The 24,583-nt window shown below is 42.3% G+C and overlaps 1 long non-coding RNA gene across 1 annotated transcript in view; it reads left to right on the forward strand.

The window, feature by feature from the left end:
- The first annotated feature begins 374 nt into the window (after positions 1-374).
- LOC102496229 (uncharacterized) overlaps positions 375-24,583 on the forward strand; it is a 96,582-nt gene continuing 72,373 nt past the window's right edge. Inside the window, exons 1-3 of the long non-coding RNA XR_336703.2 lie at positions 375-519; positions 11,605-11,725; positions 12,394-12,923. This is a non-coding gene — a long non-coding RNA (uncharacterized LOC102496229). The remainder of the gene's footprint in view (positions 520-11,604; positions 11,726-12,393; positions 12,924-24,583) is intronic.

The following is a 24,583-nucleotide window of genomic DNA, read 5'->3' on the forward strand; positions in this document are numbered from 1 at the left end:
CTTTTTATTCTTTGGTGATACTTTTGTAGATAAAACCAACATCTATCTTACTAACCTGTATCAGACTTCTATCACAAGGATTGCCATGTTTCTGGGAACATGATTGAATCTATGAAATACAACAGTTCAATTATTCATTCAACAAGTATTTATTGAATGCAAAGTGTGTTCTTGGCACCACGTGATGTATTCAAAATCATAAAGAGTGATAGCTGAGGGGAGAGTCCTGAAAGAGAAGTCAAGGGCTTAGCATTCTATTCTGTGACCACTCCTGTTTAGGTCTGTATTCACGCATAGGGAACCACCGACAGTCAGCTTGTGCATCTCAGAAATAGGCATGATTAACGTTGCCTTGTCTATCTCACAGGGTTATTATAAAGATCAAGTGAAAAACTGTTAAAGAGCTCTAAAAACTGAAAAGTGAGGCGAGCTTGTGGTCTGCTAGTTAAGGTGGCTAATTCTCACATGGCTTATCACACAGTTGGAGTCCTGGATCCAGAGCCTTGGGAAACACACTGGGTGAGTGACCATGCTCCATTAGGGGTGCTTTCTCACTTTTTTTTCTCCCTCTCTCTGTCTCTCTGGTACGTGCACAAGTTCTCTGGAAAAAATTTTAAAAAAAGAATAGAAAAAGATAAAAGAAAGGAAACTGGAAAGTGTTACAAAATTACAAAGAATGACATTAAGTATTTTGGGTTTTTATCAGATACTGTGATCTTCATTTATAAGAAATTGATATAAGAAAATGTGAAACTTGAAAATGAAAACTGGCCAAATGAGCCCTAAAATGATCACTCAAGTCCTGGCTCTGGTACAAATCAGTCAGTTGACCTCTCCAATCCAGGCCTCAGTTTCCTTATTTTATAAAACGACGTGGCCAGACCACATAAATTCTTGAGACCCTTTCAGCTCTGACAGTGTTCTTCTGGGATTCCATAAAAATGACTCTTGTTTGCCTGAACTTAGTAGTAAGTTTGCATTGTCTATAATTTGACTGACCTAGAAAGGAGGGATGACAGGATAAGATTTAATTCTTTAGGCTTGGGAACATAGCTCATAAAGGGAGAACTCAAGAAGACAGAGGACTCCTGGATCTAAGATTAATATCTTAAAATGCAGGACCCTACGTACATTTGCTTTTATGGGCTCCTTCCACCATTAAAAAAAAAGATTAATTTTACAACTGTATTGGTATAAAGTTGAATATAATCCAGGATCAACTATATGCTTTTCCTTTTGATATAAAAAATTAAAATTGTGGTCTTCTATGCTGACTGTATGTAATAGATCATTTGGCCTGCTGGTGGTACATTTTACTCAAAGAACATGTAGACTGCTGGACCACTGAAGCTTGATTTTCTCCTAGAGCAGGGTATCTCAGCCTTAGATCACCTGGCATTTGTACTAGATAATCCTTTGCTGTGGTGGGCTGTCCTGTTCTTTGCAGAGTGTTGAAGATCACTCTAGACTCTTCACCAGATTCCGGTAGCACACCTGCTTTGCTTATGCCAACCAAGAGTGTTTTCAGACATTGCTAGACTTCTCTGGGAGGCGAAATCATCCCTGTTTGAGAATTACTGTTCTCTAGATGCTCTAGAGTATTCTTTCTAGATGATGTTCTTCCGTTCTCTGAGAGCTCATGATCTTCTGGGGCAAGAGTTTCCCATGTGAGTCTGGGTGAGAACCAAAGTCCTCACGTGGAGCTACAAGACACTCCTAATCTCTCCACTACTTCATTTCCTTCTGTTCTTCCTATCACCTGGATGGTGGTTCCAACCTCAGTGTCCTTGCTGTGCCTTGGACTTGTGAGACACACTGCTTAAGACATTTCAGCCTTTGAAATGGTTCCTCTCTGTGCCAACCAGTGGTACCATGGTAACTATGATACTGAACTCACATGGCAAGGTCCAGGGATCACACCCTGAGGCCTCTTTGGGCATGCCAGGCACGTGTGTGTCTGTCATCCGGCTGGCTGAGACTGGAGTGGATTGTCACACAACAATCCTTTTAGGAGTGCTCTCTCTCTGTCCTTCTTTCTTTAGAGGAAGTAAATAAACTTTAAAAAGAAAATAAAAAAAAAAAGATTCTTCCATTTTCATGGAATACACTTTTCCTAATAATCCACTTGGGTCTTACCTTCTTCACTTCCTTGTTTAAATACTACTTTTTTTTTTTTCTTTTACCTTGGGGCATTTGCGTTCACTGAAGAGGAATAGAGACAGAGATAGTGAGAGGGAAATTGAGAATCACCTCCTCCCATAGAGAATGGCTACACCGCAATCCATTCTCCTCCATTCTCCTCTTAGGATTTTGGGCATGCACGCACATGCACTTGGCGTGAGTTTCAAGTCACCGGATCCGGGGCTTGAACCACAGTTGGCCATGTGAGAGTCCAGCAATGTACTGCTACACCATCTGTTGGTCCCTAAATATTACTTCTTTAATGAGCCCTACCCTAACTACCCTTTTAAAAATTGCATCATCCCTGACCCCTGACATTCCTCTTCCTCCACCTTTTTTTTTCCATTTCTCTTTCTTTCTGTTTGTCTTTCTCCATAGTTTGGTTTGTAGATTTCTACCTGTGAGTTTTTTCATAGATTATCATAGTGTCTTCCATATCTTGTCACCTTCTAATTTAACTTATAATGTATATTTTTAATCATTTACTATATTGATCATTTATTTATTTTTTTTTTTCCTTCTGGTAAAAATACAATATAAACTCCACCAGGACAGGACAGGAATATTTATTTGGTCTGTTTTGTTCATGGATTTATTGCATGACTGCTACATAGTAGGTGTTAGATAAATGTGTATTAGCTCAAATCGAATTAAGTTAAATTGAATCAGGCTAGCCTTCTCTATCTTTGAACAGACTCATTAAGAATTTCTTTATTCCAAGCTCAAATTCACATCTCTTGTCTCCCTTGCTGGGTGACCATTTCTCCTCCAGTGGAGTTTACGTCTCTTTCTGACTCACTCTCACTCTGCCTGACCACGTATCTGTTTGTGCCCCTTCTGTTCTCCTTCTGTCCTGAGCTTCCTGGAGCAGCAGAAGGGGAGACCTGAGTGCCTGGGTTTTGAAACAGTTGATTCCTCGCTTCTTAGAGATTCTGTCTGTGAAAAGGAAGGATTCAAAAGAGACTTGAAAAAGCAAGACCTTGCCATCCTGTGAGCACAAAAAAAAAAAAAAAAAGAATAACTGAGAGAACAGAAGAGACTCTTTCAATCTTCATGTAGGGAATTATTTACCACAGGATCTGCTGAATAGAGAGCCAAGTGATGGGGTTATGATGTCCTCCTCTCAAAGCTGGCTAGGGAGAAGCAGCCAAGGAGTCTTTGCAACCAAGGCTGGCGTGTGGGACACCAGGAACCCACGTCTTGCTAGAGAGACAGCCCTCGCTGACCCAGTTTCAGCACATCTCCTGACACAGCACTGCAATCGCAACTTTAATAACTTGGTGACATACAAAGCAGTTTTGATGCAAAGTGGAGCTGACAGAGCAGCAGAGGGAAGGCTCTGCCTCTCACTGAGCTGCGTAGGGAATCCACTCAAGGTGACTGCAACCTTCGCAGCCCCGCCGACAGGCTGAGCCTGCTCTCACAAACAAGGAAGGCTGGTTTGTTTTCCGGGAGGGCAGACACAGGGTGGAAGACAGTGAGCGGAGCCTTCTTGAAAAGACTGCTGGATACAGTCTGTCTCTTTGACTTACTACTAAGTCCCTAAAATTCTCACTCTTCATCATTCTTGCTACCCCATCATGCCTGCTACCCCTGCATTAATTCAGGGTTCTATTCCCTGGGCTGTTGTAACAGCTACATCATATTTTAACGGCTTGTCCTCTCCATTTCATTTTGTTCAGAACTAATAAGTAAAGTGGTCTTCAAAAAGCTTATCAATGATTGTGTCACTTTTTACCTCCAGCCTTTCCATGGTTCCCAATTTCTCCAGAAAAATCATGAATACAAAATACAGTTCTCTGTGCTCTGTGAGCTACATTTCCACCAAGCCCTGCATCTTCCTCATCACTTTCAGCATCTGCCATCCTCAGCACCTTAAACTCGAGCGACCTCTTACAAATTTATCTTTTTTAAAAGAATTACTATTTATTATTATTATTAATAGTAGTAGTAGTAGTAGTAGTATTTTCCACTTGAGTTTTGCAAGAGAAAGAGAGGAAGAAAGTAAACCGCCAGGTCTGGGACTCGAATCGTGGTTGGCCATGTGGGAATTCCAGTGCCTTAACCACCACACCATTCTTAGCAATTTATTAAACACACACCATATTTTTCTTTCATTCCCTAACGTCCTGACATATGTGCTTATGCAATGTCCACTTGAATGCTTCCTGTGCTGGGCTACTCAGTATCTTACATGACAGGCTTTTCCAGTATTAATCAGCTTTAGAGCTCTGTGTGTCTTTCCTTATGAAATACAGACTCAGATCCAGAACCTTTATCTATTGCCCCTCACCTGTCCACTGGAGTTTTACTGATAATATTTTGTCTGGGTAACCTCCTCTGAGAAGAATTTCATGATGTGCATGTTTTGAGCTTCTTATCTGTGCTAGAAGTTCTGAGGTCTTGAATCACTGTTCATATAGTAAGATTTCTCTCGTTTCAGCCCCTGTAACCTCCCCTTTCTGCACCTACCTCATACACTCAAGACCTCTCTTAAAATCAAAGGAGGAGGGACCAGCAGTTAGCGTAATGGCTATGTCGCTGGACTCCCACGTAGTCGACCGCGGTTCGCGTCCTGGACCTGGTGGCTTAAAACTCACGCCGGGCGCGTGTGTGTGCATGCCCAAGATCCTGAGAGGAGAATGGAGGAGAAGGGATTGTGACGTGGCCATCCCCCCTGGGGGGTGATTTCTCGCTTTCTCTCTCTCTGTCTCTTTCTGTCTGTCTGGAGAGCACACGCGCCCTATAGGGAAAACCTCTATCCCTCAAAGGAAAAAAATAAAAATCAAAGGAGGAGAGTTCTATGTTGTACATTTCAGGATAATCATAACGATTAACAACAATATTTAGCAACTGTTTTGGGCATAGGGAAATGGATGTTAGTATCTATTATTTATTTACTTATTTATTTATTTTGAGGGAAGGAGAGAGAATACACAATGAGGGTGCACAAAGCAAAACACAGCCCATGTCTGCCAGTGTTTGGGGGGGTCTGCAGGGGAGTGGTAGTCCAATTAGAATTCAGTGAGATTAGAGTTTTGATGGGGCTATTTGAGCGTTGAAGAAGCCTCCCTGACCCAGTATGGGGAAACTGGCAGGAGAATAAGGAATTGAGAAAAACACGGCAGAGAAATTTCCGTCTACATGGAGACTCAGGGCATGATAGGAGTTAACCAGGTGAAGACAGTGGGCAAGGACATTCCAATTGGCCTGAGTGGCAAGAGCAAAGTCACAGAGATAAGACAGCAAAGAGTATTCAGTGACCTTGACAGTTTTTACAATTCCTTACCAGGGCAGTGTATATTAAGAGGTCAATTCCTGTGTCCAGACTGCACTTCAAATGGAGTTCCAGAGGGAAGAGATTACTGGGGCTTGAAATTGTCAGGATAATCTCCTTGGAGGTGGAGGGTCTTGAGGTGGGCCCAGAAGGAACAAGGCATTAGGGATGGCAGAGAGGAGGAGAGATGGATATCTATATGCAAATATGCCTGCACACATACATCTGCTTCATATGCATTTAAACCTTAAATTGACTTTCACTCGCCTTCCACTTTGGTTTCCATGGTAACCCTGGTCACTTATTTTTCTTTTAACCTTCTTTTCATTGTTTCAGGATGAGGTGGGCTGCGTGAGGGTTAACCAGTCAGAGGAAGATAAGAAATTTTAAAGTAATTATTTAGATTTTTTTTTTTTTTAAGAAAACTGCCAACTTTGCAATTTAATGCACACTGTCTCTGGTATATTTGCCCTGAAGGATGCTGTAGGGAGAAGCAGGAGCCAGAATCCTTTTCGTCCCCTCCTCCCTGACTTCTATTATTACCGTGCACTTACTGCTAATACAGCATCTAAACTTGCAATCTCGGTAACTATGGCAATAAAATGGGTGAGATTCCCTTCCATTATGACTTGAATTGTTAGGACTTTGCAAAGAGCACGTGCGTTTGCACAGGGGAGGAGAAAGACACGCTCTGGGAAAAATAGTTATTTCAACTCCCTGTGGGGAGTTGGAGATCATTCTCTATCAGTCCACAACCACCTGGAGAATTACCACTGTCCCTGTGTCAGAGGGTGCAGGCACAGAACCGGGTAGTTGCGGTTATACCCAGAGCTGGCAAAACACTTCTGAGCACAGCCTGAAGAACCGAGAGGTCAGGGCTGCAGCAAGCTTAAAAAAGATCGCAGGTAGGAAGCAAGACAGGGGGATCTAATCTAGGGACCAGCAACATTCTCTGTCAAAGGCAAAACAAATATGTTAGGTTTTGAGGGTAGGATTTTTTTGTCCTGCTAAAACATGAAAACAGCTATAGACAAAATGCGAATGAGTGGGAAGACAGTGTCCCTGTACACTCTTATTTATGGACACTGATAACCGAATTTGGTATACTTGTCACATGTCAAGAAATGCTACTCTTTATTTTTGGTTTTGTTAAAAGCATTTAAAAATAATAATAAAAATAATAATGGTTAGTTGAAGAGCTGTACAGAAATAGGTGGTGAGCTGGATTTGATCCATTAGCCATAGCACACAATTCCCCATTTAATCTGTCACCAACTGTGCGAGCTTCACCGGTGGATGTTCCTATTGTTATTATTTATGTTATCATCATCATTATGTTGTTACATCAGCAGCATTAAATACTGCTACTATTACTGGCTGGATTTTGTTTTGTTTTGTTTTTATAGATTTTTGCTATAGGACAAATGCACTTGCCAGAGAGACAGAGAGAGACAAAGAGACAGAAAGCAAGAAATGCCCCAACCCCCATCCCAGGAGGATAGCCACTTCACAATTCCTTCTCCTCCTGGGATTTTGGGCATGCATGCATGTGTGCCTGGCATGAGTTTCAAGTCACCGAGTTAGGGACTCAAACTGCGGTCAACCACGTGGGAGTTCAGCACCTTACCCACTAGGCCACCTACTGGCCCCTAACTGTGATTTCTATCCTTTACTATGTGTCAGGTACTATATTAATTACTATATATATGTCATCTGACTTGTCTTATTTCATCATCTGCAAACCCCACTTGATAGATGAGGAAAAACAAGGCTCGGCGGTTGAGTTGTTCAAGGTCATTCAACTAATGAATGAGTTGACCTTTAAATAAAGGTCTGTTTGACTCTTTCAGACACAGTCTAGCTTTTGTTCTCACCCACATACCAGTTTTCTGACCTGAGAGAATTTCTTCATCCATCAGGTTCAAGAACCATCAGGTTCCTGTTACAGCAATTGTAATGATCTATTGTCTGTTAAAAATGAATTGATGCTACCCTAGCTTCCAAGGCTAATCACCTCTGCTTGCCCTGGTCTCCATCTGGCCCTTTGCTTTGAACTATGTAACACGGTGTTCACATTCACTGTCTCCTCTCTCTGGCTGTGCTCTCAGGAAAGGCCCCAGCACACCATCCTGCCTCCATTACCTACCCAGCCTGTGTGTCCTCCTTGCCTTTGCTGACCAGCCTTGGTGCTAACAGCCTAGATTCACAGCCCAGAGGCTTCCTTTACTAGTCTGCTATACTCAAAGCTTCATCCTCATCCCACATATCCTCCAGGACCTTTGAGGAGAGATTCTAGGAAATTTGGATGGCTAGGAGGAAAAGAAGACTGTTTCAATGTTCCAGAGAAAGGATCACTGTCTTCTAATCTCCAAGGAGGCAGGAAATTAAATTATTCAGGACAGCTATGAAGAGAAAAACTCAGAACTATGAGCAGAATTTATAAGTGGCAATTTCTTTCTTACAGATCTTCTAGGTCACTAATTCCACCTGCTGCCATAGGCAGTTATGGTATCATAGAGAGAAGACTGGCTATGGGTCTAGGACTCTGTATTCAAGGCTTTGGTCTCTTCAGTTCTGATAGTTGAGACCAACTCTCCCAAGGCTCCCTTCCAGCCTGAGCAAAGGACCTCTAAGACTCAGAAATGTAAAGCTTGACTCTCTTGGCAGTTGTGCGACCTTGGGAAAGCCAGGTCTTCTTCTCTGAGTCTTATTTTTTCCCCATCTGTGCCATGTGAGTAGCAATGTTTTCTAGCTCCAGAGACCACAGATTACAGCTCTTTCTGCTCTGCTCCTGAGGAACAGACACATCTGTTTTTTTTGTTTTGTTTTTTTTGATCCATTACTTTGCAAACTTTTAAGAGATTCACTCCCCGCACTGGCCGCCCCACCCTTGCCAGTCCCTTGGAGATTACTGTAGCTTTTTCTTTGGAAAGAACATTAGCCAGGCCCTGCACTAAGCAAATACATTCCATTTCTCCCTATCTGATTTCTCTTTTTCTCATTTGTCAGCAAAGGAGAAACCTCCCAGCTATTAATCAAACTCCTGGCTGTGGATAGCTTTAATTGCAGAAACCACTGCTGGATGAGAATGCTCAACTTTCCCAAAGAAAGCCGGCTGCCTAATGCAGAAGAGAAACAATTAATTACCTGCTTCTCCTGTCCCCAACAGAGATGCAGATGAACTAACAATATTGCTGCTGGCACCAAATCCTCCCTCCCCAAGGTGGAGGAAAGCTAATGTAAACTCCTACGGCATTCATAAAAGTAGGCTGCCCACCTAGAAGTTTAGCTAGAAGGCTCTGCTCTGGGGGGACCTCTGTCTGGCATATTTACTTCAACATAGAATTGACAATCTCTAGACCTTACTGAAGAGTGGTTAGGAATGTTGATGTGCCTAAAAATCATATTCTCAGAAGTAGGGTCTAGTGTAACGGAGGTACTGAGTTTAGAGAAGAAAAAATTAACATGGAGGAGGGATACAACTTATAAAAACAAAGTCAGTATCGAAGAGATCTGACTTATTTTGTGTATCCCAAGAGACAGAACTCGAATTGTGAGGAGAATTTTTTAGTTTCATGTAAAAAGAAACCTCTGGGATTTGGAACTAGGCTCCAGTGGATGAAGACAGTCTCCTTAATGTAGTTAGTCTCTTGTCTCTGTAGGTATTCAAGAACCACTGGGGAATACTCTAAAAATGTTTTTTTTTATTGGGTAGAAGGTTTATTAAAATAATCTTGGGTAGATATCGTTCCCTCCTTAGAGTCCTTGCTTTACTAAGACTTTTGGCTTACTTCAGAGCTTTCAGTTTGGTAGAATGCAAAATAAATCGATATTTATTTCTTCCATGACTGAGAGGCACAGAAAAAGAGAGAAAGAAGACAGGGAAGGGAGGAAAAGAAGCACATCCTTCTTTCCGGCAGAGTTTTGATGCCACAGTTCACTTCTAGCCTCAGAAAATCCCAGCTTCTGGGTGTACATGTACCCAGTGTACTGAGAGAGGTCTCTGGACTAGAACCAATAGCCTTCCCATGTTGGTCAACCTCACAAAGAGCCATGTTTTCCTGCTGTGCTACGCTTTGCCAGCCCCTAAGACTGAAGACTGTTTAAAGTAAAGGTCATGCACTGGAGAGTTATGGCAGCTAATATTGAAATACTCCTTTCTAAAAATTTTAATTTAATCATTGCTTATCTTTTCAGCTTGCAAGACAATTTTTCCCAGCATGGATGAGGTGCATGTCAATCAAGCTAAAGACTTCCCCATATACATCATCATCAACAGAGAGCCTTCCATTTTTGTGTCTGTTGAATGCTTTTCTTTTTCCTGAGTCCCTCCCTCCCCTGCTCCTACCACCCACCTCCTCTGATACAGTCTCTGCTATTTACATAAGTGCTCCCTGCTATTATATCTCCCAGTCTTTCCATTGTTGCCATCGGGTACAGACATTCGGTATATATTACGTGGGGACATACAATATTGCCACAGCGTTATGATCATAGCGATATTCTCTTTGGAACTTGGTGCTAGAAATTATGCTTTTTGGTTGTTTTGTTTGTTTGTTTGTTTGTTTTGTTTGTTTGTTTTCCTTCTCTGCATCTCTAATATGTAGTAGGTACCTGGCACAGAAGAAATGTTAAGATGTTCGAAAACCATTTGATCAAGTTAAATTTGAACTTGTACTTCTGGTATGAGTCCTGGGAGGCAATATTGCAATCAGAAAGAGAATTAAGGTGAATTAGGTTGCCCTGTGTCTAGGCCTTAGTTTCTTGTTTACTAGGTGAGTAAACTTGGGCAGGTGGCATAAACTCGTGGTGCCTCATTTTCCTCATCTCTCAAACAGGGATATATACATATACCTCGTGGCACTGTCATAAAGATTTGGTGTGGTAAAAATGCTAAATGCAGGCAACAGAATTTTATAAAAAGAATATATATTTATTTAGCACTTAAAATGTGTCAAACATTGGGGCAGCAGATGGCAAGACTGAAGGAAGTTGAATCCCATGTGGGATTGAACTTCCCTTCTTAATTCCCATGCTTTGAGTTTACTTCAGTTCTTGATACACCCAAGTAAGTCATGGCCAACTTCATGATTTGAGTCCTGGACCTGGCAATGTGCACACCAAGTGTGTGTGTGTGTGTGTGTGTGTGTGTGTGCCCAAAATCCTAATAGGAGAATGGAGAAGAAGGGATTGCAGTGTGACCACCCCTCTGCGGGGTGATTTCTCACTTTCTCTCTGTCTTTCCCCATTAAGTGGATGTGCCCTATAGCAAACAAACAAGTGTCAAGCATTATCCTATACCTTTTGCATGGGATTTTTTTTTTTTTGAGAGGTTTTTCACTAAAGGGTGCCTGTGCTTGCCAGAAAGACAGAGAGAGAGAAAGATGGAGAGACAGAAAGCGAGAAATAACCCCCCATGGGGATGGCCACGCTGCAATCCCTTCTTCTCCATTCTCCCCTCGGGATGTTGGGCGCATGCACATGTGCCCAGCATGAGTTTAAGCCACTGGGTCTGGGACTTGAACTGCAGTCGGCAACATAGCCATTACACCAACTGCTGGTCCCTGCATGGAATTTTTTTAGACCTCACAATAAGTCTATTGTTGAATACGATACTGAGGAGCTGAGAAGTTAACTAATGAGCCCAAGGTCACGCAGTAGGGAGAGGACAGCAGCAGGACTCTGAGCCAGTGCTCTTGATCAGTCTTGGCCTCTGCTTGAGAAGCACTGGCCATTACTTGTGTTTTATTATCACCCCAGCTTTTTTTTCCCACGAAAGGCAGTTTCCATTCTTACTTCTTCCTTCACCTCTGCCATGTGCATGACTGTACATACTACTTCCTTCCTGCCCAAGGAGTGCCCAGAGCACTGAGGTCAATGTGTTTGATTTCTTAGCACTTTTCCCATAGACCCTCACATGGCCTTTGCATTTGATAGATGCTCTTACCATGTTAGGTTAGTAAATGACTAGCAAAATGCGTTCCTTGCTTTAAGGGGACCATGGTGCATGAGCAGTGGTCTGTGGATGTGCGTTGCCACTCCGGTCTCTAGAATACTGAATTAGAAAAGCCTACCTTAGCCATTGCCACCTTTTCCTTTTATTTTTAAAATTTCATTTGCTTAATTATCTATTTATTTATTTGCAGGCAGAATGGTGTTGAAAACATAAGGGTTGTTTTCGAACCCACACCTCAGCACTTCAGGGTAACTTGGATAAGTTGCCTAACCTCTCTGGGCTTCCATTTTCCCATCTGTGATGTAAGCAAGGTAAGTCTTATTTTTAAAAATCCATCAGGGAAGTGAGATATCTGATGAGCATTCTTTTTTTTCTTTTGGAGAGGTTTTTCTATAGGGCGCATGTGCTCACCAGAGAGACAGAAAGTGAGAAATCACCCCCTAGGGGAGATGGCCAGGCCACAATCCCTTCTCCATTCTCCTCTCAGGATCTTGGGCACGCATACATGCCCAGCGTGAGTTTAAGCCACCAGGTCCGGGATTCAAACTGTGGTCGACTACGTGGGAGTCCAGAGACGTAGCCATTACGTCAACTGCTGGCCCCTGAGGAACATTCTTTGGAGGTGAATACTTTTCACATTTACTTGCCAATCTGCAAAACTACCAAAGAGGAAATAATGTAGTTTACTCCAAGAAGCCACTGTAGTTCTTGTCAATGAACTTCCCCTCTGAATCCCTGTACCTCAATTCTTGGTAGGCCCAAGACTTCCATCTTTCACTGAATTATCTCTCACTGTTCTTTGAACAGGGTGGGTCAGGTGGAGGTGGGATGAAGCTCTAAATGTCTCCACCACTGTTCTTTCACTTGCTTGAGCTGTTTTTATAATCACCTTTTTTTTCTTTGTTTGAAATATTTTTCAGGTTTTTTTTTTTTTCTCTTTCTTTTCTTTGCTGCTCTTTTCGTCTCTTGCGTCTACCAGGCTTTCTCAACTGCTTCAAATGGAAAACTTTGAAGTAAGTGAACTTAAAAGAAGAACTGAAAACTCGGCCTGATGCCCCGAAGTCCCGTGGGCGGCTTTGCCCAAGTACCCACTCTGGGTGGAATTCATTAACGCAGGCTGTTCTCAGCGCCAGGGAGGACTCAGACGCCAGGGCTCCCCGACTTCCAGTCTGCTACCAGGGCCGGCGCCCCCACCCCGGCTGGGCTGGCTGCGCGCGGCTGGGGACCAACGGCCACCACGTGCTTGCTCCCTCATTCTCAGGGTCTGGGCAGCCCCGCAGGGACCCAGCTCGGCGCGAAGCCTATTGTGTAGCGGGCGAGGCCAGCAAATGACATCTGAGCCGCCTTTCAAGCAGCCGGCTGCTTTCAAACGGGACTTTGAAAGGGTGGGCTCCCCTGACTCCGCATGGAGAACGGAAGCTCCGCGGGGAGGACGCGCCGGCACACACGTGCCTGCCTCTGTGGCTCTCGCCTGCGTTTGTGTGAGAATAAAAGGAAGAAGACCGGCTGGTGGGTGTTCGTGCGCACGGTTTCCATCCCTTTATTTACGGAGGAAATATTCCGACTCCTGGAGCTCTCACTGCCCATTGGGGGATGAATGGGCTATTTGAAGTGAGAGCATTCAAAGACTTTCTTTGGAAATTTTATATATATTAGGGATCCATTTAGGACAGAGAAGAACGTACAGATACATGTCGAATGATACAGGTGCATGTCGAATTAAACAGGATGATTAAAACCCTGTTTGCGGTTTGAACATCCAGTTTGTGCTATTCAGGAAAGGACCATTTGCTCCTGCTTTAGCCCTAGGCCTTCCTCCAAACTCCCCAAAGAGCCCTTTTCCCACACAGCAGAAAAGGCAGCAGGAAGATTCAGTGGTGAGCCCGGCTCTGAGACTACACAGATGAAGTCTCAATTTTCTGCTTGATAGACTTAGTATCTCCCAGGCGCCCAACACATAGCAGCCCCCGCCTGTCCTCTCAACCTTAGCCTCTGTATCTTGTGACTACTCTGACTCCTGTTATTTATTTACTTACTTTATAGTTTGGCATAGGGTACGTGTACTCACAGAGAGAGAGAGAGAGAAAGTGAGAAATCACCCCAGAAGAGACCTCCATGCTGCAGTCCCTTCATCTCCATTCTCCTTTTGGGATTTTGGGCATGCATACAAACGTGCCAGGTGTGTCTTTCAAGCCACTGAGTCTGGGACTTGAATGGCATGGTTAGCCACGTGGTATCCAGCTACCTTAACCTCTACCTCCGTGCTATCTTATTGCCCCTGTTTTTGAGATACACACACACACACACACACACACACACACACATAACACTCACTGAGTTTGGGAGTACATAAACACCCATGAAGCCTTCAACACCATCAGAGCCATAATCAAATCCACTCCTCTGCATTATTCTTTCCACCACTTTTCCTTCACATTGACTTTTATTTATTTTTAAGTGTATTTATTTATTCCATGAGAGAGAGAGAGAAACAGCATCCCCAATAGAGTCACCCCCAGCATCAGCCAGCCAGGTCAAGGGCACAGTGTGCCCAGCATACTATGGAGGTCTTTGGCCATGAACTTGTGCCCTTCTCATGGGGACAACTTCACAGAGTACTGCATTTATTGTTACACCATCATCCAGCCCTCTACCCCCACCCCCCAACACACACACACTGGGTCTTATTTGCCCTTCTGAGTATAACCACCTTAATATTTTTACATGTGCTTCTGTAAACTTAACTTGCAAGTTATCCCTGTCGGGGTAGTTTAAGCTTCTATTTCAGGAGCTTGCTTCCACCTGTAGGGTAAACAGAGCCATTCAGCAGGTCATTCTGGGCTGGAAAGAAAATACAAGTACTCTGCTCCAGGATAATTTTCTTGGAAGGACGATTACTTATTCAGAGTTATATAGAAAGGTTATCAGTGAATCAGTATGAGCCTGGATGATCATATTAAAATACATTTCCCAAGAAGGGGACTGTAGATTCAATGCTACAGTCCTCGAGGGAGGCCTTGTTATCCCTTTCCTCCACAAAAGTAGGATTTAAGGATCTCTATGAATTCCCAAGGCAATGGGGAGAAAGTGGCAAAGCCAGAACACAACAAAATGCAGGTTTTCTGACTTCCAGTGGATGCTGCTTCTGCTAGACCACACATGGTGAATTGTCATCTTCTTTATCCCTGTACCTCTTCCTCTCTCTTCTTGATGAGAATTCTCTCTTAATTCCTTACTTCAAACTTTCATGCCCTGAAGCCTTATCAGGCTGTGTCAGACAGTCTTGGGCAGACAGCCCACTTGGTACCCTGTGAATAGTACAGTTTTCATCCTCACACACAGACCATGTTGTGTACCAAAACCTGATTCCTTTTAGCAGGAAAGAGCTGTTAATTACAGATGCTCATGGGCTCTGTGCTGCAAAAAGACCCAGTGCATGTCTTTGTGTCTGGCCCAGCCCAGAAGAGACAGGCTAAATTGTGTTTGAATGCCTTACAAGGGGAACTTTAATTGAGGCATAAAAGCATGTGCCTTTGATCTTGCTGGGACCTGTGGTTCTCCCATTACCGGAGTCCTATTCCTGATGACACAGGTTGGAGCAGAGCCTGCAGTGAGACCTGTGCCAAAGGCACCAAGCAGGACGTTCCAGCTGCCCTCCTCCCCCTCCTTTTCTCTAGGATCGAAAGCTCTGCCTGGGTATTTTATCTCTCAGATACATTTGAAAGGGTCCCAGCTCCAATCTCTATATTCAGTTCCCTGCCTATAATGCAAGCTTTTCAGGTAGTTCTGTAAAAATTTCTACTCTTCCCTTATAGATACACCCCTCCCCTTATATAACTCTCTCACACACCTGCCCAAGACCCCTGCCTTGACTGTGTGATTGATTTAACAGCTGGCTTTCAGTGCTTTACAGATGTCACTTCATTCATTCACTCATATATTCATTTCCCCTTTACTCATTTATCCATGTATTCCTTGAATCATTCATTTATTTATTCATCCTATTTTCAACCTTTGATTAATTGGACCAAAAGAGAACTAAATGTTTAATATGTTGACTAGAATCATTGTAGAAGTAGGAGGCTGGAGGGGTGGTGAAAAAGTGATCTAAAATCTGCAAAATCCTGAGACGTGTCCATTTGGGGGTTGTGTGTAGGTCTGATGCTTTATAATGACCTGGTCAGCTTAGAGAAGTGTGAAAATGGTTAAATTTGGGAGTGAAGGAAAGACCTGAGTTCTAACCTCTGCATTGTTACTTCGCGACATTACGACTTTAGGAAGATATATAAGACATTCTGTGAGCTTTTACTGTTTTCATTTACAAAAGGGAGGAAGGGGGATGCTGGTGCCTATCTCACGGCGTCATTGTGGAAAAGGGATAATGGATGTGATCGTTTTGCACAGGCCCAGGTACACCATTGTCATGGTGAGTACTATTATTTTTGTGGTCATGGTTGCACATTTGTGAAGGGCAAAGTGTGTTCAACTCATCTCAATAGCATTGTCGTTGGGTCTCTGTGTCCTCTGGGAAATCAAAGAGACTCTAAAGATCTCGCGAGATGAAACTGGGAGTATAGGCCTTCTTTGAGGACGCCTACAGCATGAATTGAATTCTCTGGTGCTCTCGTGTTTGCCTTTGTCAACCTGTGTGTGAAAGCTGGAAAGTCAAGTCTGTAGGACAGCAGTGGTGACATCTGGAAAAATCAAGAAACAGGTGAGAGAGTTCACATGACAGAAGTAACATGTGATCATGCTAGCCGTGGTTAAATGTCCCTGCCTGTATCATGAAATGATGACAGGTTTAAAACGCATATTCATTCATTCATTCATTTATTCATGTATTCATTCATGTATTCACCTATCTATTTGTAACATGTTAGGTTTGGTCTGCTAAACTCTATGTAAGCTATCGGAGGGCCCCCTGAGGCTGGTCCTAAATTGTCTCCTGTCTACTGTTGTGTTTCAAAGGTAATTTTAAAGTATTACTATCTTTTTTTAAAAAAAAAAATATTCTAAAGCAGATCTCCCCTATGCAGAAGAGATCCTGCTAGGAAATTCAATATGTAAGAGATAAGAGTCTGTTCTAGTTGAAATAGAGACTAGGTTCATTCTCTCCCAATCTTACCCTCCCATCCTATATAGGCATGCAGGGATTCTGAAGAAACCTGTTTAGTATAAGAGCTAAAAAATCAAAGGTATCACAAAGCCATTGATGCTGTGTGAAGAACCCTGTTCATCATAGTACTGATTGTGTGTGTGTGTGTGTGTGTGTGTGTGTGTGTGATAAAGACTGTGTACTTATTTAAGAGAGAGAGTGAAAGAGACACTGCAGTTCCCTTTCTCTAGCCCTCCCACTTCTCAGGATCTTTGGTACTCACATGCTTTCAGGCTGACCCGCAGATCCAAAGCTGTGGTTGGCATGTGACTTCCAGCCTTTCTGGGTACTGGATTACCACTGCACTACAATGACTGAGCCAGGAGAGTACAATATTAACCCTGCGGATCCATATCATCCACAGCCAGTAGTGATAAATTTATCAGCCACACATAAACAGATCGGTTTTGATGGGACAAGAGGGATACAATTCAAGGGCATGGGATGAAGAATATAGGAAAGGTAAGAGACTGGGGTGGGGGTATAAGAGCTAAAAAATCAAAGGTATCACAAAGCCATTGATGCTGTGTGAAGAACCCTGTTCATCATAGTACTGATTGTGTGTGTGTGTGTGTGTGTGTGTGTGTGTGTGTGATAAAGACTGTGTACTTATTTAAGAGAGAGAGTGAAAGAGACACTGCAGTTCCCTTTCTCTAGCCCTCCCACTTCTCAGGATCTTTGGTACTCACATGCTTTCAGGCTGACCCGCAGATCCAAAGCTGTGGTTGGCATGTGACTTCCAGCCTTTCTGGGTACTGGATTACCACTGCACTACAATGACTGAGCCAGGAGAGTACAATATTAACCCTGCGGATCCATATCATCCACAGCCAGTAGTGATAAATTTATCAGCCACACATAAACAGATCGGTTTTGATGGGACAAGAGGGATACAATTCAAGGGCATGGGATGAAGAATATAGGAAAGGTAAGAGACTGGGGTGGGGGTATGCTGTTAGGATTCCTGCTCATTGCATAGTCAGAATATCAGTCCTGTGATCTTAGGGAAGTTACACTACCACATCATTGTTTGCATTTCATGAATTAAGAAACTGAAACTTAGAGAAGTCCAGCTAAGGCATGGCAAAGTTGAAACCTGAATTCAGATCTTTGGACTGTCCTTCCCATATGTGCCACAGTGTTTTCCACATCTCTCTGTCTACTTCCATGAGCATTACATCAGCTGGTCGTCTTCTCCAAGCCTGTGGCAGGGGCAGTGTGGATGAACCCAAGCTTATGCTCCCTGCACCTCAAAATGGCTGGTTCCCCCTTCCCTTCTTGCTCATTATCTCCTCACCTTCACATGTGGCCAACAGATTAGTATGTCTTTCAGGAAGATTTCCTCTCATCTTGGGAGAAGATCTTACAATATCCCTCCTAGATCTAACCATTTGGGAGTATCCAAAGGCCATGCCCCTGCTTCCTCCTCAGCTAACAAGGGTGAAGCTAAAAAGTCAGTCAACTGTGGCTGAAGGAAGGGCTTTCAGATAAGGGCAATCACCTCCTCAGCCATCTACAACTTGGAGCCAGACAAGGGGGTTTATTAACTGAGCTGCTTTTTTAAATCACTCCCTTGTAACTGGCTTTCAAGTGAGGAAAGAAGACAACTATAGCGTTCCTGTAGTTAACGAGAAGGCCAACTAGCCCATCCAATGAGTGTAAATGTGCACTGTCCTGTGTGTCTTTGTTGGGGGTCTTGAAAGTTCATGGAAAACCCCAAAGAAGGAGTCACTGCTGACAGAATCACTACTTGTCGTTGAGTATTATCTTGTGGTTAAAAAGACTTTCTTGGCCAGCTGAGATGGCACAGAAGTGCCACATGGTGATGCTGAAGCCACATGGGAAGGCCCCAAGTCTCTGTGCATGTCAAACATGCCCTGTGCCCATGATCCTGGCTGGCTCTGACTGAGGGTGGATTTGTAGCATGTAGACTCTGGCCAGTCTCTCTCTCTCAGAAGAGATAAATAAATAAACATACAAAAAAATTTCTGTGCATTTTCTCATTTGATTCTCACAAATCATCCTCTCAGACAAGACAGATAATCATCCCCATTTTACAGAGGGGAAAACTGAAGCTCAGAGTGTCTATGTGACTTGCCTAAAATCCCGTAAGTATTAGTGACAGAAGAAAATTTTAAATCATATCCTCTGGCTTAAATGCAAGAATATTACTGTGCTCATCAATGTTCAATTCTATGAGAATATCTCCTTCGTAATGACTTTGAAATTTGCCAAGGGTGAAATTTTGAGGTCAAGTTTTGTACAGGTTACTTTAGTGAAATTTTAATAGGATATTCCGTGTAGCATTTTAGAAGGGAGTACGAGGGTTCATTGTCAAATTAACAACCTTACCTCCAGCATTTTCTCTAAGTTTAAGATAGGGAAGCAGAAATGGAACATGCATTTTTGAAAAGACAATGGCCACACTTACGTAAAATACAATTTAAAACTTTGAGGGGATCTATAAATACTCAAATATTTCTCATAAAACAATTTCCTGAGAGAGAAGTAGTCCAATGAATCAGACTGGGTGGGTGGGTTCGGACAGAGAAACGGTGCATGACAGGACGAAAAGGGTTTGGAATAGTGAGGAATGGTGCTCATGACCCTTTAGGAATGCACCCTGTCAGTGGACTACTGTTTGAGTTGTATAGGAATATAAGGGCCCTGGCTCTTTCTTCTCCTGTCCCATCTCACATATATGCATAAGTAGATTAATCTCAAAATGTGGCTCTGGGCACATCACTAATGGTCTTGATTAGATACTTGATGGCTCCCCATTACCTGCTGGATAATGTCAAAGCATCATACACAAGTATTTAAGGCACTTAACATCTTGACCCTAATTAACCTTTACTATGTTATAGCCTAGAACTGCCACTCTTCTTCAAGTGAAATTGCTCTGCTTATTTCCCCTGCCCTTCCCTGCCTTTGTCACTTTGCTCACCTAGTCATCCATATCCCTACCCTACCAAATCCTAGCACGCTCAGGGGAACTGGAGGCTCATATGCAGCTTCAGCCTCAACCTATTTGATACATCAGAAGTAATGATGTGCAGAATAGCAATCCAAGGTGTTCTGTATCTGAAGAGTTTATATTTGTGTTCTCTTATGACCTAGCTAAAGGGTTTCTGCATTTTCCTAAGAGCAAGACCCTCGCCTGGGCTCCAGATGCCATTTTTGAGTCCCTATTTAGAGGGAGGACCTGGGATACTAGGCACTGAGGAGCTTACCTGCTCAATGTGACAATACTGGAGGACTTTGCCTTCTTTGGTGTCTCAGACCTGCCTTCTCTTTTCATGGGACTCGTTTTCTTTCTTGAATCATTTCCAAGGTACTTCCTTGGCAGAAAGACCACCTTGAAATATAGTCATGTGCAATGGTGAGTTGAACAATGCTGGTGGAGAAAATAAAAAGTCCTGAATATATAGTGTCTGTCAATTCCCTTGGTATAAACATTTCTACAATGTCGGATTTGAAGCTATTATCCAGTTGGAAGAAACATGCGCAGTGGCCTTTCATCAGCTCTTAGGAGCTGGCCCTTGTCCAGCCTGGTTAGATGTGCCCAAACCCCATTTCTCATTTGTCTTTTACTCTGTTACAGTCACACTCGACTTTCCTCACTCTGAAAATGACATCCTTTCACATACCTCGAGGCACTTTCAAATTATATTCCACTGACAGTCACATTCTCCTTGTCTAATACCTCAAGTCCTTACCCTTTATCTGTCTAACTAATGTTAATCCTTCCATTGCTGCTTACATATTATTTCTGTCCCAGGCTAACTATCACTTTCCCCAATAAATCTTCCAAGCTTATCCCAGACTGGGTTAGGTAATCCTTTCACCTTGACACACTAAGAGGCAGGTTATCATGCTGTTTAGTTCCCTACCATAATTCTAGTCCCTGTGTTTGTATTAACATGTAGTGAACTCTCAATGCGTGACCATCAGCTAGACCATCATCCTTATATGATGCCATCCATTTCTTTCCTCTGAAAAACTGGCATATTCTTTCTTTGTAAGTACTGGCCATCAAGCAATCAATTATGTTTTCCTTTTCACTTCAGCAGACATGATGCTCCAAGTTAATTTTTGCTGTTTAAATTTCATAACTTCTATCTGCTAGACATTACATATTTAGACTCCAATATTTTTTACTTTGGTCTGGATCTCTCCTTTGTCTATATTTGTAGTTTCCAGTTTTATTTCAGGTATTTTCGAAAGCTGTCTCAAGTTTGCTGTGTTACAAGTAGGAGATAGACAAACTTAATTCCTCACGGTGGCCTGTTTTAAAATTGAGCAAACACTGTCCTTCGGCCCTAAAGCAGGACATCACATATGGCTTTGAAACAAGGACATTGAGTGAAAGAATGGGACTTTAGAATCCTAGAGACCCCCGTTAGAATCACAACGTGTCACCTGCTTGTAATGTGCCACCAGCCAAGTTAATTTGCCTCTCAGATTTAAAGTTTCCTTATCGGTTATGTCAAGGTGATAATGTATTCCTCACAGAGTAGTTATGGAGATTAAATTAAATAATGTGTGTAAGTACGTAGCACAGCTCCTAGTGTTTGGCCCTCCGAGAAATAACAAGTAGTACTGCAAAGAGTGCTGTTGTAGAAGATACGAGGTAGAGTTTATATCAGGGCTCTTACCAATGCCAGCTTATTTGCAGCAATATCCCTACCTTCTCCCATCCTTCCATCATGCCCCTTCTCTCACCCATCTCCAAACATCACAAAAAATACCAGTGTTTAATACATGATCTGCTTAGAAAGCATCGCTAATCCCCCCCACCACCACAGATAACACTTGCTTGAAATCTCTAGTTCCAGTTGCTGGAAGAGGAACTTTAATTTAGCAAACTGAAGAAAATGTAGTTTGCTACATATCATCAATGTATTGCCACCTCAGTTTGTATAAGGAAGATCAGATAAAGATAGAGAAAGCAGGCTATAGCGTGTTTAAGGTTGCACAAGACTCAAATGCAGGCTTCTTCCTCAGCTGATTTCAGAAGCCGCTTCGGCCCCTCTATTTGTCAGAACCCTATCTGGCATGTGTGACCTCTGCTTTTTATTGGGAGCTCTGGGTCAGCCTTTGGGAATACTAGAAGACGTAGGACGACCCCATTTTGTGGTTTTCTCAAATGAGAATTATGAGTGAATTCGACAGAATCACTGTGATCACCTTAGACTTTCCCATCAGTTGTTGTGTGCGTTTACTTTCAGCATTATTACCAAACACATAGAGGACCTGCTTTGTATGGGCTGCTGTCATAGGTGACATTTCACTCAAGAATAACATGCATCAGTTTTTCATTTCAAACGTACTGATTTTCCCATAGACCCTAAAATGCCTTGACACTCCATACTAGTTTGCCTTTGCTTGTAATCTTCCTCCAGCTTGAATTGCCTTCTGTCCTTCCCAAGACCAAAATAAAGAGTTATCATTTTAGTTCTGATCGAGCTAACAATCGCAAGACTTTTTTTTATTATTCTCATATTTATTTTTTCTTTTAATGAATGTTTATTATACATTTGCTATGTTGCCTGGCATAGCATTTGATGGTAGACATATGAAGTAATTGAGATGGAGTTACTGACCTCAAGGGGCTTATGTTCTACTAAATAAAATAAAGTAAATACACTGAAAGAAAATGTATCAGTATTTACAATTTATGGAAACCACTTTATGTTAGACACATTACGAGTTCCTTAAGTTACTTAATTCTCAGAAAGTTTAATAAATACATATGCTTGTTCTCTTTTTATAGATAGGAACCAAATTTTATAGATTCATCATACATTTAACAGGTTTTTATTTTTAAGAGAAATTTTTTGCTGTAGGGTACGTGTACTCACTGGAAAGACAGAGAGAGACAGAAAGTGTAAAATCACTCCCCAGGGGAGTGACCACACCACAATCTCTTCTTTATTCTCTTCTCAGGATTTTGGGCACACACACACGTGCATGTGGCGTGAGTTTTAAGCCACTGGGTCCAGGACTCGAACTGTGGTCAACTATGTAGGAGTCCAGCAACATAACCATTATGCCATCTGTTGGTCCCCCATTTACTAGTTTTAAAAACAATAGGACAAGAAACCAGGTCTAAATGCCTTGAAATCTCTTGTTTTTCCTACGATCCTACCTTACTTACTGCAGAACTATCCCGTATGTCATTGACTGCTATGACAGTCACTTGACTTAGAATGTCTTTGTGAGCTGTCAAAGCTCAGACACATACATAGAATTCACAAACAGGGGTTGGAGATTTGGAATATATGAGAACAGAACGTCATTGTGAATATGACACCACTGTTCACTGGTATAGGAAGGACCAGCAACAAGGATGGACTGTGTTAGACATTGAGTCCAATGGCAAAGTCCTGGCCTGGCAGGTGTGGGCAGTACATGCTGAGCACCTCCCCAGTGCCTGGGTCAGCCTTAGTAAGAAGGCTATGGGCAGGAATTAGGGGAAGTGACTGGAAGTCCTGGGAGAAATCTATGTGCATATTGTCCTCCAGACATAGGAGCCCTTTGGAGGTCTGTGATCAGTCTCCTGCCACTATTTGTCTTCACCACACCCTTCTTATAGCTCTCTGTTGGTTTACAAGGAGCTGTGGGTGCTCTCGAGTATGCATCTAACCAACACTGAGATGGCTGGACCAGTCTCTCAAGCCAGGCAATGCTATTAAAGTTTTATAAGAAAAGAGCATTGGACTGAGGATCAAGGAAGCATAACAGCCTCCATCACAGTCATCTGACTCTCTGGCTTTGGGCAAATCACTGTTTTGTTGTTGTTTTTGTTGTTGTTGCCTGAATTTCTCTTTGCTCACTTAAAAATGTGCACATAAGAGTATAAATTGTTTGAAAAGGGAACACAAGTGACTGCTAGATCACCCCAAGGACTAGGAGAAGGGAGAATATGTCTATCTTAATAATAGTTTACATGGCTTGCATTTTACATATTCATATATACGCATGTACAGATGTATACATTATACACCTATGTATCTTGTATACATACAAGGTATATATACTACATATACGTACACAAAGGTATACATACTATATGTGTGTGTGCGCACATACGTGTGTGTATGGATGGATAGATATAGATAAATAGATAGGTAGGTAGGTAGATATTGTGGTTGTTTAGTATCCATAGGGGACTGTGTCCAGGACTGCCTCTGCCCACCCCCAGGGATACTAAAATCCTGTCTCTTATATAAACTGGCATAATATTTGCCTATAGCCTGTGCACATTCTCTCTTATAATTTTTTGGTCTATTTTAAATTTACTTATTTTAAATTCCTTCACTGTACAGAATACAAAATGTGATTTCCTATCCAGAATAGACCGAATATTGGCTCAATCAAGGATATTACCATACCTGTTATCATCAACAAATAATTTTTCATTCCTTGTTTCTTACATATTTTGCTTTTTTCCCCCTAGAGTCCCTACTTCTCACCCTCTGCCATATAATTTAAATCAACTCTAGATTACTTATAATACTGAATACAATGTAGTGCTATAAAGATCTTTGCTATACTGTATATTTTGGTTACATTGTTTACAATGTCATTGATATTTTATTTTTCTTTTCAAATATTTTCTATCCAAAGTTGTTTGGATCTGGTGATGCAGAATCCATGGGTACAGAGGGCATACAATACATAAATTGTAGATACTACCTATTTCACCTTAGACCTTAACTACAGTGTGTTGATTTGTCCATCATGGGATTTGACTTCTCAGTGGATAGTGGGCCATTAGGAGAAAGGATAGGGTCAAAGCCATCTACATTCACCTGGAGCCTAACATAGCATCTGGTATATGATAAGTTTAAACAAATGCCTAATGGTAAAATAAATTAAACTGTAGGATGAAATGTTCAACTGAATAAGAATCTTCTGATGTGAGCCTTTGATGCTTGGGAATTTGTATATTAAACATGCATTTCAAAGGGACTTGAATCCTTAGGCAAGAGTGTGTATCTCTGACCAT

The sequence above is a fragment of the Tupaia chinensis genome, unplaced genomic scaffold, assembly GCF_000334495.1.
Source record: "Tupaia chinensis unplaced genomic scaffold, TupChi_1.0 Scaffold142001_1, whole genome shotgun sequence".
NCBI lineage: Eukaryota > Metazoa > Chordata > Mammalia > Scandentia > Tupaiidae > Tupaia > Tupaia belangeri.